Source organism: Salvia miltiorrhiza, chromosome 1, assembly GCF_028751815.1.
Source record: "Salvia miltiorrhiza cultivar Shanhuang (shh) chromosome 1, IMPLAD_Smil_shh, whole genome shotgun sequence".
Classification (NCBI taxonomy): Eukaryota; Viridiplantae; Streptophyta; class Magnoliopsida; order Lamiales; family Lamiaceae; genus Salvia; species Salvia miltiorrhiza.
The window spans coordinates 46,234,183-46,251,949 of NC_080387.1; the positions used below are offsets into that span (position 1 = coordinate 46,234,183).

General features: G+C 33.7%; 1 long non-coding RNA gene across 1 annotated transcript; it reads left to right on the plus strand.

Annotated features, from left to right (window-relative positions):
- The first annotated feature begins 15,275 nt into the window (after positions 1-15,275).
- LOC130986774 (uncharacterized) lies at positions 15,276-16,811 on the plus strand. The gene is made up of 2 exons (XR_009089395.1): positions 15,276-15,970; positions 16,565-16,811. It is a non-coding gene; the product is annotated as an uncharacterized LOC130986774 (long non-coding RNA).
- Positions 16,812-17,767: the final 956 nt, after the last annotated feature.

A 17,767-nucleotide genomic window follows, 5' to 3' on the forward strand; every position in this document is an offset into this window, starting at 1 on the left:
GTGTGTGGCACCTGTGTCCAATAACCATAAGGAAGAAAAAGAAGCAGAACAAATTAGAGGTTGGAGTGAAATAGTACCACTAAATGGAGGAGAGCTAACAGCTGAAGTAGGAGCTTCTCCAAAATGATATCCATCAGACTTAACTGGAATAACACTCTGTTGTACAGCTGCGGTAGGAGAAGAAATCTGCAACTGAGCTTGTAAATAAGACAACATCTTAGACATATCAGTAGTGGAAAACACAGGAGAATTATGTTGGAGAGAAACACCATCAGTAGCACTTAATTGATTAATAGATCTGCCTCCTTCAGTGGAATATCTCTGTGGTTTTCCGTTTCCTCTCCCATAACCAGGTGGATAACCAATGAGCTCGAAACACTTATCCACTGTGTGGCTTGTCTTGCCACAATGAGTACACAGGAACTTACCTTTTCCTCCTTTGCCACGAGCTGTACCAGCTCCTGCAGCATTTATGATAGATCCAGAAACATCGCCATTGCTTGGAGTCAGAGGAGATGAAGTAAATTCAATAGATCGTTGCCTTTCCTCTTGCAACACCAGTGCAAAAATCTTAGACAGAGAAGGAAATGGAGATGTAGATATAATTTGAGACCGGATCTGAGAATAAGATCCATTAAGTCCTATAAGGAACTGCATCGAGCACTCTTGCATTTGGAACTCATTCCATTTGCGAGAGCTATTACAGCGGCAGTTGTCACAGATACACCACCGCACAGGTTGATAATCTCTATATTCATCCCAGAGAATTCTCAGTTTGGTGAAGTATGCACTTACATCATCGGAGCCTTGTTTCAAGGTGAAGAGTTGTTGTTTGAGCTGGCAAATCCTCGCCAAATTCCCTTGCGAGAACCGCTCCTTCAGATCGCTCCAGATATGAGCAGCATCATCGATGTACATGATGCTAGAGCTTATTTCTGGTATGACGGAGTTTCGAAGCCACGACACCACCATGCTGTTGCATCGCATCCATTGAGTGAACAGCAGATCCGAGTGGTGAGGTCGAGGAATGGATCCATCCACAAACGCAAGTTTGTTTTTGGCAATGAGAGCTGTAATCATAGATCGATTCCAGTTGGAATAATTCGATCCGTTCAACTGTTGGATAACAAGTTGAACACCAGGATTATCACTAGTTGGCAAAAAATAAGGACTCGATTGATCTTCATAAGGAAGACAAGTAGGATTTTTAGAAGGCGAAGGTGTGGTTGGTGCCATTTGGAGACGAGAGAAATAGCGGAAGACGTATTATTTTGCTCTGGATACCATATTAGAAATGGATATTGGGCCAATTCCTCCCTTAAAAGGCCTTATAAGGGAGAGGGTTGCCTCACCATATAAAGTGGCTCATGCCACTATCTCCAATCCAATGTGGGACACTTCAATACACCCCCCGCACGCGCAGCGTGGACTATCTCAAACGCCATCTGTTGACAACGATATTGGGAGGCTCATCATTGGATTGAGTTGGCTCTGATACCATAACAGAAGATGAAAACTTGATGGAGAATAACAGAAGATGAAAACTTGATGGAGAAGAAAACTTTATTATTTGAGTGCTTAACGAAAAATACAGCAAAAGCAACTTATATAGAGTTGCTGCAGTAACAATCACACACACGCACAAAGCGTGAAGACACATCAACAAAATAAAAAGGAAGGAAAAAGAAAATAGCAGCAAGCAAACTAAAAGTGCATGCATATATACCAGCATGCACAATTATTTCTTTTTATTCTCAATAGCCGCCTCCTCCTGCCACGCCGAGCAGCCGATGCTGCTCTCCTTCACCGGCTAAAAATCGCCGGCCAACACCCCTCCCCAAATCATCTTATTCTATCCACTAATATGAGAAAAATCTGTAAAGCCCTTCTTCATATGATTTGTTATGAAAGATTTCATTTTTTTTTTATGCATATAAGAATGTGCTCCAGTTTGAATGTTTGCAAAAAAAATTTGTGTGGTAGCAATTGTGAAATGCTTGCTATTGTGTTGATGCCAATAAAAAGAAAAATATATATATTGTTGTGTTGAAAATTGTAAGAGTGAGCAGAATTCATAAAATTACCAGATGAAGAAGCTCTGCTCAAAGAAAATGATTCATGAAATTACCAGATGAAGAAGCTCTGCTCAAAGAAAAGGTAAGGAAAAGGGGAAATCTGCTAACACTGTGAGAGGTTTGGCAAATTTATTACATAAGAGAAGAATGCATGTAAAATGATTGGTTCAAAATGTGGTGAATTGCAGAGTGAAGCTTGGCTGAATCTGATTGGACGTAAATCCCATAGAGAAAAAAAAAATTAAAAGTATATTAAATAAATAAAATCAAACTTACACTAATACGTGGGATGATATACACATATAATTGTGGTCATTAAAATGGGCCTAAAATATATATATATATAGACAATCTAAAAATAAATATGTCCAATCTAGATAGGTTAGTATAGTAGTTCTATTTAGGCCCAACTCAAATTAAAAGTAAATGAAGAATAAAATGTAAGACCATTTCCTTTGAGCTCGTATGGTGTTAATATGAAATAATTTCACATAGTCACGTATTTATATTTAATCACTCTTGGTAAAATTTGATAAAATCTTTTACTGAAAGAAATACCCTTTTTTTATCTACAAAATTTTTTATCCGGGCGAGAATTCACTTAAATAATATTCTAAGTTCAAGTATTCTCGGGAAATCCTATTAGGAAAAATCGGGGTGTTACAGTAACATTATAAATTTGTTGTGAAAATGATGAATTACAATAAAAGTAATAGTAAATTTTTGCAGCCTCATTTGAATCCTCAACCAAGAATTAATTCAGCAAAACCATGAATTTACCTGATTGATCCCATACCATAGCTCAACACATATTTTGAAATTTTAATAAACACATAATAATATTTGAACTTACTTTAATACTTTAATACCTATCAAAGATAATTGTATGGATAAAAAATACATTAATAGAAAATAAAAGAGTTGTCATATTTAGAAATCAACAATAATTTTGAACAAATTCAATTATGTATTGTTTTCTTTACCACTTCTAACTTTTATTCAATAAAAAATGGATTATTTAATATTGAATTGAATTTTCATTCATTTAATGATGAAATAAATATTTAAAATTAAAATTAAAAATAATAAAATAATAATATCTAATAACATATTTTAATTTTTTTTATGTAATTAATTTACACAACCTTCTTTAATTTACTTCAAATTTAACTGATTTTCAACTTACTTTGAAAAATTAAATTCAAAATAATTAATCACTACTCTTTATTTTTAAAAATTTAATGCTGGTAATTAATTTTGTTGACTTATCAACTTAAACTAATTCTTTTAATATTTATTGAGTTAATCAAATGATTATTCAATTCAACAAAAATAGATCCACATATTATTATCATAAAAACATTTGCAAACATTTTTTTGTAACATGACAATGTTATAATTTCTTTCTAGACATAAATTATAATATATAATATTATCTTCTTATAATACTGACATTGTATTCTATTACCAACATTTTCAATATAAAATAAATAGAACTACGTAATATGAAAAGTTATACTTTCTTTCTTGACAGAAATTATAATATATAATATAATCTTCTTATAATTCTGACATTGTATTCTATTACCAAAATTTTCAATATAAAATAAATAGAACTATGTGATATGAAAATTCCAAATGTCACAACTAAGAAAATAACGAAGAAAAAAAGGAACAAAATCTATACTATACTAAAGGAAAGTTGTGGATCTAAAATTTCCCGCCAAAATGTATGCCTATTTTTTATTAATATTTTTTTGTTTAAGAAAGCTGTTCAATTTTTGAGGTCCTGTTCCTATTTCCAATGAATATATGTCTTTTCACATCTCCAATGTAAATAGGCACAGTTTGTATCACAAACAGACAAATGATTAATGTAAAAAAGAAGATACATGATGACATAGATTAACCAATCTTTCGCATTCATTTTCTTCTTCTATTACTTACGAGTTATGGTAGATTGATTTTCTTCTTCTTCACAGACTACACGTTTTCTATCATATATAATATGATGAATGAGAAGAATAAAAATGAGAAGAAGAATGATTTATAAAAAATGAATCTGCAGAGCAAAGAAGAATATAGAATGATGAATATAACGGAAAGAAGGAGATGTAAGATGACGAAGCATAAATAAATATTCAGTGATGAATTATTGACAGAAGATGCATGCATAAAGAGATGTAGAAGAAGAAGTCACATAAAACGGCGATAGAAAAGATATGTATTAGGGATTCCACTATTTTCCTTTTTAATATATTGTTTGTATTCATTTTTATTAGTTTTTGTTTCTTTTTTTAATTTTATTTTTGCACGTTATGTTTAATCAATACTTTAAAATATGAATATTTAATTTGGGGTATTTAAATTGAACTTTTAACATTAATGTAGTTTAAAGTTTTAGGGCTCAATATTGTTAAGTTGGGGCTATTAATTTTATTTAATTTACTGATGGGTCCAAAAAAAATTAAAATTTCAAGTTGTGTACTTTAATTTTCACTTATTTAATAGACAGTAAATTTAATATTCTTAATTTATTATAAGTAAATAGTGTGTCATTAGTAATTAAGTTTTTGTATTGATTTAAATTTATTATTTAGGTTAGAAAATGTATTTTTTTTAATGAAAATTTAGTTTGGACAATTAATTTGAAATCACTTTGGGAGTCTGTGTCTATTCTCTCACCCTTTGGATGTTTGTTTTAAAAATATATATATACACAAATGATAAGTTATTTTTGAACAAAAGATATTGTAGAAATTAGTTATAATTAATTACTCTTAAATCATTTTCTTTTTACCTAAATAACCATGCAAATGTTTTATTTTAAAAGTAATTAGGTGTCAAGGGATAAATTATCAGTAATGTGTTATATTTTTGTTATATCATTAATAGATATAAAATCAACAATATAATACGATTTTTTTCTTATAATAAAAAATGTGCGTGTATAAAGAATATTTATACACCTTTTCAAATAACACACACAACATAAATATAGAATGAAAAATTCGAAGAATGGTTTTTCTTTGAAATTTGTATGCAACCAAATTTATTATTCTCTATATAAGATTTATAATTATTCCTCAAAAAAATAATTATTTTCATGAAAATTAATTAATAATAAAAGATATATTGTAAATGTGACTAAATACAAATTATAAATATTAAGTTATAATAAAAATTAAATTATTTTTAAATTTATGTATAAAAAAATACTTCATCCGTCCCAATTTAATAGGTCACAGAGATTGCGCACAGATGCTAAGAAACTAATAGTTTATAGTAAAATATGAGTGAGAAAAAATATTTTTTTGAAGGTACATTTATCAAAAAAAGTAGTATAGAAAATAAAAATATTTTTTTTAAGTAAAAGGAGAGACAATTATTTATGGGTCATAATAACATTTGATATGAATAATGAGTTGAGTAAAGGGTGTTTGTTATGTGATAATTTTTCATTTTAGAAAGTAACTTATTAAATTAAAATATCAAAATAATAAAAAATGGTGTATTGAATTAAAATGGAAGAAATAATATGTATGATTCCGCGCATAGCGCGGGGGCACAACTAGTGTTAAGAAGATGTTTAAGTGTGTCAATATTCTCAACTTTCAAAATTAATAATTAAAAAAGTAATAAATAAATAAATATATTTAATATATAGAAATTTTAAACTGTCATAACTTGCTCTTTTTAAATTGATTTATACCTTTCATGCAGCAAAATAACGATTTGAGAAAGATTTATAAAAATCAATTAATTGGATGAGGTTATTGAGTTATTATTTTTTTAATGTAAATTGTAATATATAAGAATTGCATAGTGTAATATTAATAAATTATTTGAAATATAAAATAAATGTAAATACATAATTTGAATGATTAAAATATTAGAAATAAGATAAAAAAAAGAAAATTATAAAAGTGAAATTGCGGTTCCTCATTTTAAGGAAAACTCTACTTCCTAAAATATTAATTCTTAGTTTGTTAAAATAATGGGATAAATTACAAATTAATATAAACTATCTTTTCGAAACAGGTAAACATTAAATATTGCTAAAATTGAATTAGTTTTGTTTTGTTTTTGTTTTTTTGTTTTTTTTAACCAATTAGCTAGTTTTGGTTTATGGAATATTTAATTAGCTTATTTTGTTTAGAGAAGTTAATTGGTGGCGGTTTTCAAGATAATTAACTAATAAGTGGTTTAGTGGTGGTTATAATTTTTTCCACAAATTTCAATTATATCCTTGCAATTGAATTTATTTACATTTACTTTGCTTTTTATATATATAAAGATAAAGATTGTTGAGATTGAAACCTGACTTGATAGTTGGATTGAAGAGTTAAGACAAAATTGAAGAAGTGAATTGATAACCGAATATAATAGACAAAGGAAATTTGATACTCGATGTACTTTACTTTAATACTCCCTCTATCACGCTTGTAATGTCTCAAAAAAATTGAGCACACAAATTAAGAAAATATAGATAAAGTAAATGATGAGAAAGATAAATAAAGTAGATAAATGTGACGTCTTAAAAAGAAAATTAAGATGTTATAAGCGAGACAGAGGGAGTATATAATTATGATGAGTATATATAATTATGATGTCATGACTCATATCACAAAAGTCACATAACTCTTTTAGGTGGATTTTCAATGAGGCGTGTGGTTGTCACACTCTATTATGAAGGATATATTTTACCTTGAATATTCCATATGTCATATTTTGATATGATTCCTATACGAAAATTCTAAGGGTGCATTCAGCAATAAACCATAATTTCAACTTTTAAAATGTCACACCACTGCCACATCAACTTTGAGAACTCACTTACTTTTTTCTCTAATAATAAATCGGCTTCCAATTTTTTAAGGTCCCACTGTAATACACACTCTCTTTCTATATCCATATATGTGTTTCCCAAATAATTTTACTTGCATTGTTGTTTATATACTTATTTACATATTTTTGTTATATATTTAATTTAAAATGCTACTCCTTTCGTCTCATTAGTAATATCTCATTACTTTTGGGCACGAAAATTAAGAAAAATACTCTCTCCGTCTCGCAAAAATATGAACAAAGAGAAATGGCACTGGTCTTAAGAAATATTAGTTGAGAGTTAAAGTAAGTGGAAAAGGGGTCTCACTTTAAAAAGTGTTGTGAAAGTAATGAATTAATTAAGAAAAGATAGTGGTGGGCCATAATGGTTTTTTTGTAAATAAGTGTAAAAATGAGGGATGAAAAATAAGGGGATACTTTCCAAAAATAGTAATGTTCGTGTTTTTGTGAGACGTCCCAAAATGGAAAAATGTTCATGTTTTTGTGAGACGGAGGGAGTAGTAGTTAGAGTATAAAGTGAGTTGGTGAAAGATATTTTGAGAATTATTTTAAGTGAGTTCGTTTATAAAGTGAGCTGGGTCCACCATTAATATTTTTTTTTTTAAAATAAGGACATCCCAATATAGTAATGGGACATTGGCACGAAGAGAGTATATTTTAATTATCTAATATAATAAAATAAAACGGCTTTATAATTATAAATAATAACTAAAATTACATTCCTAAAATTAAAGTTAAAATTACATTGTTAAAATTAAAATTACATTAATTGAATGTACATAAGCACAATAATTCAAACTAAAATGTTGTGCCCAAATACGTTGTCATTATTGGCATTGAATTGTTCCCAAATATGTTGCGTCAAATTATGTTGAAGTTGGAGATTGACTTGTTAATTTGTTAAAATCACTGTAATTTTTGAGGGGATAAATTGCGTGAAAATACACAAACTTTGCCAAAAATTCATATTTGACGTGAAGTTAGGATTTTACATTTTAATACACCAACTTTCGTTGTTGTCCAAATTTGACACGACTTAATTCTTAAAAATTTAAAAAGCAACCCCTTTTTGTAAATAATTATACAAAGACCCACTTATGTTATTATTTGAGACATTTAAACCAAAACAAGATATTTCCTTATGATGTTTTCTTTTAATCTTTGATTCGCGCCTAAAATGGTTTAAAAGAAAACATCATAAGGAAATATCTTGTTTTGGTTTAACTGTCCCAAATTATAACATAAGTGAGTCTTTGTATAATTATTTACAAAAATGAGTTGTTTTTTGAATTTTTAAGAATTAAGTCGTGTCAAATTTGGACAACAACGAAAATTGGTGTATTAAAATGTAAAATCCTAACTTCGCGTCAAATATGGATTTTTGGCAAAATTTGTGTATTTAGTTGCAATTTTCCCAATTTTTGAGATAATCTTCAAATGCTTCCCAATTATTAGTACTCATTGGTCTTGATTGCTGATAAGTTGCATCTTCTTCAGATCAGTTATCTGCTTCTTCATCCTCATCCTCAATGATCATACTGTGCAAAATAATACATATGGGCATTATATTGTGGAGATCTTCCTTGAAATAAGATCGTGCGATACTTCGAATTATTGTCCAACGAGCTTGTAACACTCTAAATGCTCGTTCGAAGTCTTTTCTTGAAGTATTTTATCTCACCAGATCATCAATTTTATATATTTCTAATATGATTCACAAATTTTCCTCTGATTCAATGGACTAGGGTTGTGTTTGGTAGATTAGACATGGGCACATTAAAAAGTAAACTCGACATTTTCAATCGTTTGCTAGATAATATAAACAATGTGGGAGGCCCGATATTACGCAAAAGCCCGCTCAACTTTTACTGTTTCAACTGGATTCTAGATATGTCGTTGACCCCCATATTTATTTTCTGGTTTGCTACAGTATCGTCCATTAAAATTCAAGGTTCCAAAATTACTCCTCAATTTGCAGATTCAAAAATCGAAATTTTTTCAACTACTGTCGCTCACAATTGTTTCGGAGTTCTTGGACTAGTTTGATATAGATGGAATCTCACACGAGCACCATCCAGCCTCTGTATCAGGATTCGCCAGCGCGTCCGCCACCTTATTCCCTTCACGATAAATATGGAAGACTCTGAACTCCATATGCTCCAAATAACTCAAGACTCGCATCCACCACCCTTTAAACTCAGTTGGCACATTGGGAGACCAATAATATAGCAATTCGACCACTTCGGTAGAGTCAGACTCCAACCAAACTATGGTCCATCCTCGATGGTGTGCGATATCAAGGGCCGCAATACACGCTTGAAGCTCTGCATCAAAAGCAATCCCCACGTCCAACTTTGATGAGAAGCATCCCACAACATTTCCTTTATGGGCTTGGAAAACACCCCGACATGATGATGGGCCTGGACATCCACGAACAGAACCATCTGTGTTGACTTTGACCCAAAACGGGAGAGGCGGATGCCAACCCTCCAAAGTAATGCAAGGACCCACCGCGAGTTGCTTGTTAGCGTGATAGTTGGGCGACAACATCCCTTCGATCTCCATTCAACCATCTTTAAGACTATAAGAACGTGAAGACGATGCTTTCAATTGGTATTCCAATCATGAAAATTGTAGCAAATAGTAGTCATCGTCGCCCATGGGAGTCACCGCCAAGCTGATCTCGGGTTCAAACTTGAATGCAAGCAGCCACAGACATGTTTTATTGACATCGACTCATCTCCTTCTTCGAAAAAAAGACAACCTATTAATCCAAATTTAAATCCATTTAAGCTTTTCGGATATATATTATCCAGCGTAGATTTGGATATCACCGGTGCATGGTATACGATCCTAGTCCGGAATGTAGGAACCTGGAAGCTAGGAACCAACATCACACAGGATGCCATATTTCAGGTTGAATTATTTTATTGATAGCTTAATTTTTCGTGAGTTTGAATAAGAAAGTTAAATGTGTTTATATAAATGACGAGTGTTTGTTGATCAATGGTAGGACTAGGATTACTGGAATAGGATATTAGAGACGTCATTTTCTGTCCGATATAAGATTTGACTATAGTACTGCGTACTCAAACCATGTCTTAATCTATTTAGTTATCCATAATTTATACTCCCTTCGTCCCACTAAAAGTGACATGTATTTCATTTTAGGTCGTCCCACTATAAGTGGCCTATTTCCATAAATGGAAAAATTTAACCCCTCAATTTGCAGATTCAAAATCGAAAATTTTCAACTACTATCGCTCACAATTATTTCGGAGTTCTTGGACTAGTTATGATATAGATGGAATCTCACACGGCCACCATCCAACCTCTGTATCAGGATTCGCCAGCGCGTCCGCCACCCTATTCCCTTCACGATAAACATGGAAAACTTTGAACTCCATATGCTCCAAATAACTCAAGACTCGCATCCACCACCCTTTAAACTTGGTTGGCACGTTGGTGGATCGAGAATATAGCAATTCGGTGGAGTTGGACTCCAACCAAACTATGTTCCATCCTCGATCGTGTGCGATATCAAGGGCCGCAATACACGCTTGAAGCTCTGCATCAAAAGCAATCCCACGTCCAACTTTGATGAGAAGCATCCCACAACATTTCCTTTAAGGTTTTGGAAAACACCCCCACACGATGATGGGCCTGGACATCCACGAACAGAACCATCTGTGTTGACTTTGACCCAAAACGGGAGAGGTGGATGCCAACGCACCAAAGTAATGCAAGGACCCACCGCGAGTTACTTGTTAGCGTGATAGTTGGGCGACAACAACCCTTCAATCTCCATTCAACCATCTTTAAGACTGTAAGAACGCGAAGACGATGCTTTCAATTGGTCTTCCAATCATGAAAATTGTAGCAAATAGTAGTCATCGTCGCCCATGGGAGTCACCGCCAAGTTGATCTCGGGTTCAAACTTGAATGCAAGCAGCCACAAACATGTTTTATTGACATCGACTCATCTCCTTCTTCGAAAAAAAAGATGGCATATTAATCCAAATTTAAATCCATTTAAGCTTTCCGGGTATATATTATCCAGTGTGGACTTGGATATCACCGGCGTAGGGTATACGATCCTAGGCCGGAAGGTAGGAACCTAGAAGCTAGGAACCAACATCACACAAGATGCCATATTTCGCGTTGAATTATTTTTTTGATAGCTTAATTTTTCATGAGTTTGAATAAGAAAGTTAAATTTGTTTATATAGATGACGAGTGTTTGTTGATCAATGGTAGGACTAGGATTACTGGAATAGGATATTAGAGACGTCATTTTCTGTCCGATATAGGATTTGAGTACAGTACTACGTACTCAAACCATGTCCTAATGTATTTAGTTATCCATAATTTATACTCCCTTCGTCCCACTAAAAGTGACATGTATTTCATTTTAGGTCGTCCCACTATAAGTGTCCTATTTCCATAAATAGAAAAAATTAATCCTAAATAAGGTGTAGGCCCCACCACTTTTAACCAATTTAGCTTTCTCTTTAATTCTCGTGTCGAAAAGTTTTGTGCCACTTATAGTGTCGAAAAGTTTTGAGCCACTTGTAGTGTTGAAAAGTTTTGAGTCATTTTAAGGTTACAAACATTCATAAATCGCAGGGGGCGAGTTAACACTTGGCAACGAGAATTCTTATCAGGTAAATGCTGAGCTAGTTCACGAACAGTAAATTCTTTGTTTTTTTATGTAGCAAATCTCACAAGTTTTTTTTCTTTGCTGTGTTGATGTTGGTTGCTATTATCATTTTTTTCCTTTTTTTTCTTTCTTGTTTTGCATCTCTGAGGTATTTCTAACTTTGGAATAATTTCCAGTCAATAACCATAGACTGAATTCGGTCAACATATGACTGGCTCAACAAGATCCCCAAATCATATCTAATTGCGCAGATGTTGTACTAGGATGTGCATATGTGTTTGTGGGAGTATGAAAAATTGAAGAGCTTACCCTACTGCACAGAGCTCATATAAAAAAATCAGAGCGTGAAGAGCTACTTAAAGCCTCTAAGCAAACCCCGTAGACTTGGATATCGACAATCGCGGCGCAAGTGTGTCGTAAAGATGTAAGGGACATGGTTGTGTTCTTCATTCCTTGATTAGGATATGAACCTTTCTGAATTTCGTTTTAATTTTTTTTTTTTTTTTGACAAAACCGATTAAAGGGCAGTGGTGACATTGCATATTTTGTGTGGGGATACAACCGTCATTTCGTGTCCTTTCCTACAAAAAACAAAAAAAAACAAAAAAAAGCCACGCCTACCAAACACCTCATTTCTCTAATCAAGTGTTTTTAATTTTGGCTATCAAACAACTGAACAAGTAATTCAATTAACTGATCAAACCTAATCTTTGCAATTCAATCATGTCTAATCAATCCTCTCTTTTACCTACTAACATATCAAACACGCCCTAGGTCTAATTCGATGCACCGACACCTCTAATTATGCGTTAAAAATTCTCAAAATAAATAGAACTGACGAATTTGCAACAAATTGAAAATTTAAAACACTAACGACTTTAATAATTGAGTACAATTCACAATAATGTCAAAATTTGGGATTTAATAGAATACTTGGACATTTCACTAGTCGTACAACATTTAATATCATATCTTTAATAGAAAAAACTGTTGCATACATAATTTGTGACCGTATGGCCAGAGACGGATCTAGAGGCCAGACAGCCTCGGCCGTCGCCTGGTCATTTTTTTTAATTACCTATATATATATATATATATATATATATATATATATATATATATATATATATCGTTTTTAACGAAATCGTCAAGTTCTAGGTTTTCTATAACACCTTCAAGATAATTTATAAGATTATTAATGCATTTTATTTTTTCTTTTAATTTTTTAAAATAATCAGCACAATTACTATATAAGATAACATAATCATAAGGAGCATAGAAAATATTATTACATGCTAAAGGATTTAAACTCATAACAAGTACTTACATTAATTCTGATGAGCACGATTCAAACTTTACAACCAAAGCTTTATTCAAACTTTTACTGGGCCTTATTAAACCTTTTTTAAATATGACTATCAATTTCTTCTTTGTAGTATTTCAATAATCTTTCATTCATATATATATATATATATATATATATATATATATATATATATTGGGAAAGACTAAAATAAGAGCATTTCTTAAGATATAAAATAAGAATCATTTTCAGCCCTTAGATCATCAAGATCTACGGTTGATTCGTAATCTTGTTCGATGGATTTATGGTCCTGAGTTCGAATCCCAAAGGTAGCAAAAAATTATTTTTCACAATTCATATCTTTATACAACGAATTCATACGTGTTCTACATAAAATTCATACATTAAAAATTGTTCTTATTTCTTATTTTAAGATGTGCTCTCACAGTGTATATATATATATATATATATATATATATATATATATAGTGAGAACCACAATTATCGTGAGAACATAAGAACCAATAAAATTACTGCATCTGCTATACAAATTAATGCATCCGCTATTAAATTTAATGCATCCGAAAAAAATATTTTTTTTGCTCCCTTCAGGATTCGAACCCAGCACCTGCATCCATCCACCAAGATGATGCATCCACCGTACATCTTGATGATCGAATGGCTTAAAATGGTTCTCCGTTCTTATTTTATTAGTGGTTCTTATTTGAACCTCTCCCTATATATATATATATATATATATATATATATATATATATATATATATATATATATATATAGAGAGAGAGAGAGAGAGGAATTATGTAACACCCCGCCTATTTATATTAAGTTTAGAATTTATTTTAAACTTAGATTAGGATGATTTACGCCGGAAAAATGAAAAAAATGATTTATTTAATTCCAACAAAAATGAAATTCAAAAGCTTTTGTAAATATTTTAGTTATTTAAATTTTTGTGCATTTGCATATTAATTTAAATATGAGCATGTGTATATGTGAAATATTTTACATATATTAATATTGATTTTTACAGATTTAAATTAAAATCTATGTTGGACTTTAATTATAAATGTGTGTTGGAGTTTTATTTTAGTTCATTTTGGGCCTTAGTTTTAATTACACCTACTCGATAAATACCACAGCCGCCCACCCTATGTCTAATAGCCGCCCAACAGCCACCAATGTCAGCTATAGCCGCCCACCCTACACCCATGGCCGCCCCATTCCTCCAATCAACGCCTCACTAGCTTGTGCCAGCCGCCCATATGTTTTCCTTCCTCATTCCTTCCTCATTTCAGCAGCCCAAAGCCTAACTCCTCTTTAAAGTTCACTCATGCGATAGCCAAACTATTTTCTCTCAACTCACGCACTTCCTCTTTTCCGTTCCAACGCCCGGACTGAACTTCAAGAGCGAGCAGTCCGACAGATTCGCGCAGCCAACCATTCCAGATTTCATACGAAATTCCTAAAGGTGCCATTCTTTTAAAGCTCCCTACTTACCTCATTTTACACTACGTCTAAGAAACCCAGATCATGTCATAAGAATTTCAACTGCCTAACAAGGAAAACACCCATAAATACATTACATTTGCACTCTGTTTATATACGTGTATACATTTATGTACAAGCATGACTGTTTTTTTTAAAGAAGAAAGAAAGAAGAGATTTGTTGTATATTGAAAGCTGGAGTTTTGAGCTTTGATTTTTGCTTGTCGTGTTTGTGTGTTCCCTGGAGTTGAGTCGAGTCGAGGGAGGCGGCAGCGGCTCATCGCTGCTGTCCGTCCGGTGGTGGTGATGGTGGTCCGCCACTGTCACAGAGAGGGAGAGAAGGGAGGAGGCTGCGGGCGACTCCGGCTGCTACTCGTCGGCTGGAGTCAGAGAGGAAGGCCAGGCGCTGCGGCTCTGCCGTTGCTGCCTAGCCACGGTGAAGAACGGGGAAGGAGAGGGCGGCGGCGGCCTGGGGGTCGTCGACCATCGGGAACTGGGACTGGTCGGAGCTGGGTTTAGCAGAGGTAGGCCAGAGCGCGGCGGCCATGGCTGCTGTTGATCGGCCACGGACGGAGAGAGGGGAGAGCAGTGGGTGACGGCGGCTTTTCGCCGCTGCTTCCCGGCGAGCTTCCGCAGCGACGGAGCTTTGTGAGAGAGAGAGGAAGGTTGAGGGGCGAGAGGGCGGCTCGACGGCGATGTCGCCGGAGTTGAGGGCGATGCCGTGCTGCTGCGTGGCTGCGTTGTGCGTGTCGTGAGCTTTGAGAGAGAGGGAGAGTTCTGCGTTGTGTGGGGGTGTCAGGCGGTGGAGGAAGGGACGAGGGTGGAGAGGCGACGGCGGTGTCGCCGGCGCCAGCGGGCTGTGTGTGTGTGTGTGTGTTTTGTGAAAACAGAGAGAGACGAGAATGAAGGGGGAGGGGAGCGGCTGTAGGAGAAGAAGAAAAGGGAGAGGAATTTGGTTTGGGCTTAGGGCTTGCAGTTGGGCCGATTTATTGGGCCGAAATTATTTTATTTAGTGGGCCGAGTTTTGTTTATTAAATCAGTTGGGCTCTTGGTTTTAATAATTGTGCTGGGCCTTAATTCAATTATTTAATAGATGGCCCTATTATTGTTTAATTAAATTGAGCTTTCTTATTTTTAATTAATTGAACTATTATTAGTTTGATTAATTTATTTAAAGGATAATTTTCATAATAATATTAAATTATTATTATGTGCATATTTTAAGTAAATTACTTATTATATGCTAAGCATGACATGATATTGCATTATATTTTGCAATAAAAGTATTTATGATTTAATTGGTTTTATTTATAATTCCAATTATTTAAGAAAATCGAGTAAGGATATTGTTGGTGTCCTTAACTCAAGAATTTTAGTTTTCAATTATTATTCATTAAATTTTTGAAAACCCGGCGTGATAAATCATAGTAGTTAAGTGCACCCACTAAGACTTTAAGTTAGCTTTACGAGACCTATTAAGAATAGAATTTCTTGTAGGCTTTGTGACCAGGGGGATTAGCGCTGCTTTCCCAAGACAGGTTTATATGTGATTATGATCTTCAGGCTTTGCCTAACCAGGTGGGCTTACTTTCCAAATGTATAAAGTATGATTGAGTTATTAAGCTCTAAATGTTTCAATGAAATGCAAATTGTTTATTCTATTAAATGCAAACTGTTTATCCAATAAAATATTTTGTGCACTCTGCTCCGTTTAAGGCTCGCAACAATGAATCGATCGAGGTTCTCTCTTGACCTAACACGTTATTTGAGAATTGTGTACACCTATTAGCTGACCTGGTGGGTTGATCTCCATCGGGCACTAATCATGTATGAGGCGTTATAAGGGTGCTCGACGGGATGTGTTCCGGAGCATTGGGTCCCAAATGGGAACTTGGCTGGGTTACGCCCTCAGTCCAAGTAAAGCAGGAGTAATGGATCCGTCGGTGGCTAAAAGGTCCGGGATCACAGCGAGTAACGGAAAGGGAGTGTGACATGTGCGCACAAATGAAAAATGTTTTAACATGCTTAGAAGTTATTTCATTTTAAAACCTTCTAAGTCATGTCAAGTATAATTGGATAAACTGCTCTTACGAAAATATGAAATGTTTATGAAAATGCATGCCCACTAAGTACATTAGTACTTAGCCCAAAAATACTTTCAAATGTTTTCAGGTTGGCTGGCTGGTGCTGACGGGACGGAGCTGAGGCTAGAGTTAAAATTCATATGTTAGACTTCCGCTGTAGCAATTACTCTTATACATCTTTTGTTTTCTCAACTTAAGATGACTTCATGTCGAGCTTAAATTTGAAATTCTAGTTTTATGCTAATGAATGTTGGTTGTCAGAAACATGAAACAAAACTTGTGATCCAAAGGGGCATAGCCCGACTTTCTATCCTATTTTGGGTTTTAACGAGGTATTTCCCTTGTTTATTTTATGAATTATTCACACCTCGATTATATTTATTCCTTCAAGAATTGGGGTGTGACAGAATGGTATCAGAGCATGAGTTTTCTTTCATGTTTCTGATAACCATAAGCTTTTTGATGTAGAGTCTAGAATAGTATCTCTAGACTTCTAAGAATGTCAGTAGTCCTCAGCTCACCGTCACACTGCCGCAACCAAGGTACGATAATAGTTTCAAAAATATACATATATGTATTTCAGATGTTATGAAAGTTTTCAAGAAAATGTGCGCCTTATGTTTACGATGCTATGTGAATGCTTTTTGTCGTGTTTGGGACTACCCGAACCCATAACGACTCAATGAATGTATTTCGTGTTTGGGACAACCCGAGCCCTTAACGAATCAATGTATGTATGTATGTATGGTCGAGTTAGATTCCTTGAATCTTTCCGGCATAAGCAAAGTTTTTCATGAAAGGGACATTTAATGTCCATATGACTCAAATTTTCAAAGAAAGCAAATATATGTATGTATGTATGAATAAATGATGAGAAAGCTTTATGTTATCATTTTAGATTCACTGCCTATATGATTAGAATGATGAATTCTTTTACAAACTGTTTGAGAACCACCCAAGAATGTCTTAAGAATGTTAGTCGTGATAGCACCGCTAGAACGACATAGAATGGACCTATATGGTACCAATGATTTATGATTGAAGTACTTAGAAGTAAGTGCTTTAAGTTAGAAGTTGACTTAGAGCTTTATAAGAAATAAGAAGTTGACATGATTAGGGGCGAAGCTCCCATTTGACTGAGTGATTCGTTGTGCAGGGTCTGGCCAGCCCACATGACTATGATCTCGGTGATTGTCAATTTAGATTTTTAATGTTTGTAGAGCGTCATCACAATATATAGAGACTCTCACTATGTAGTTGCCACAATAAGATTTTTCTTCCATCACGATAA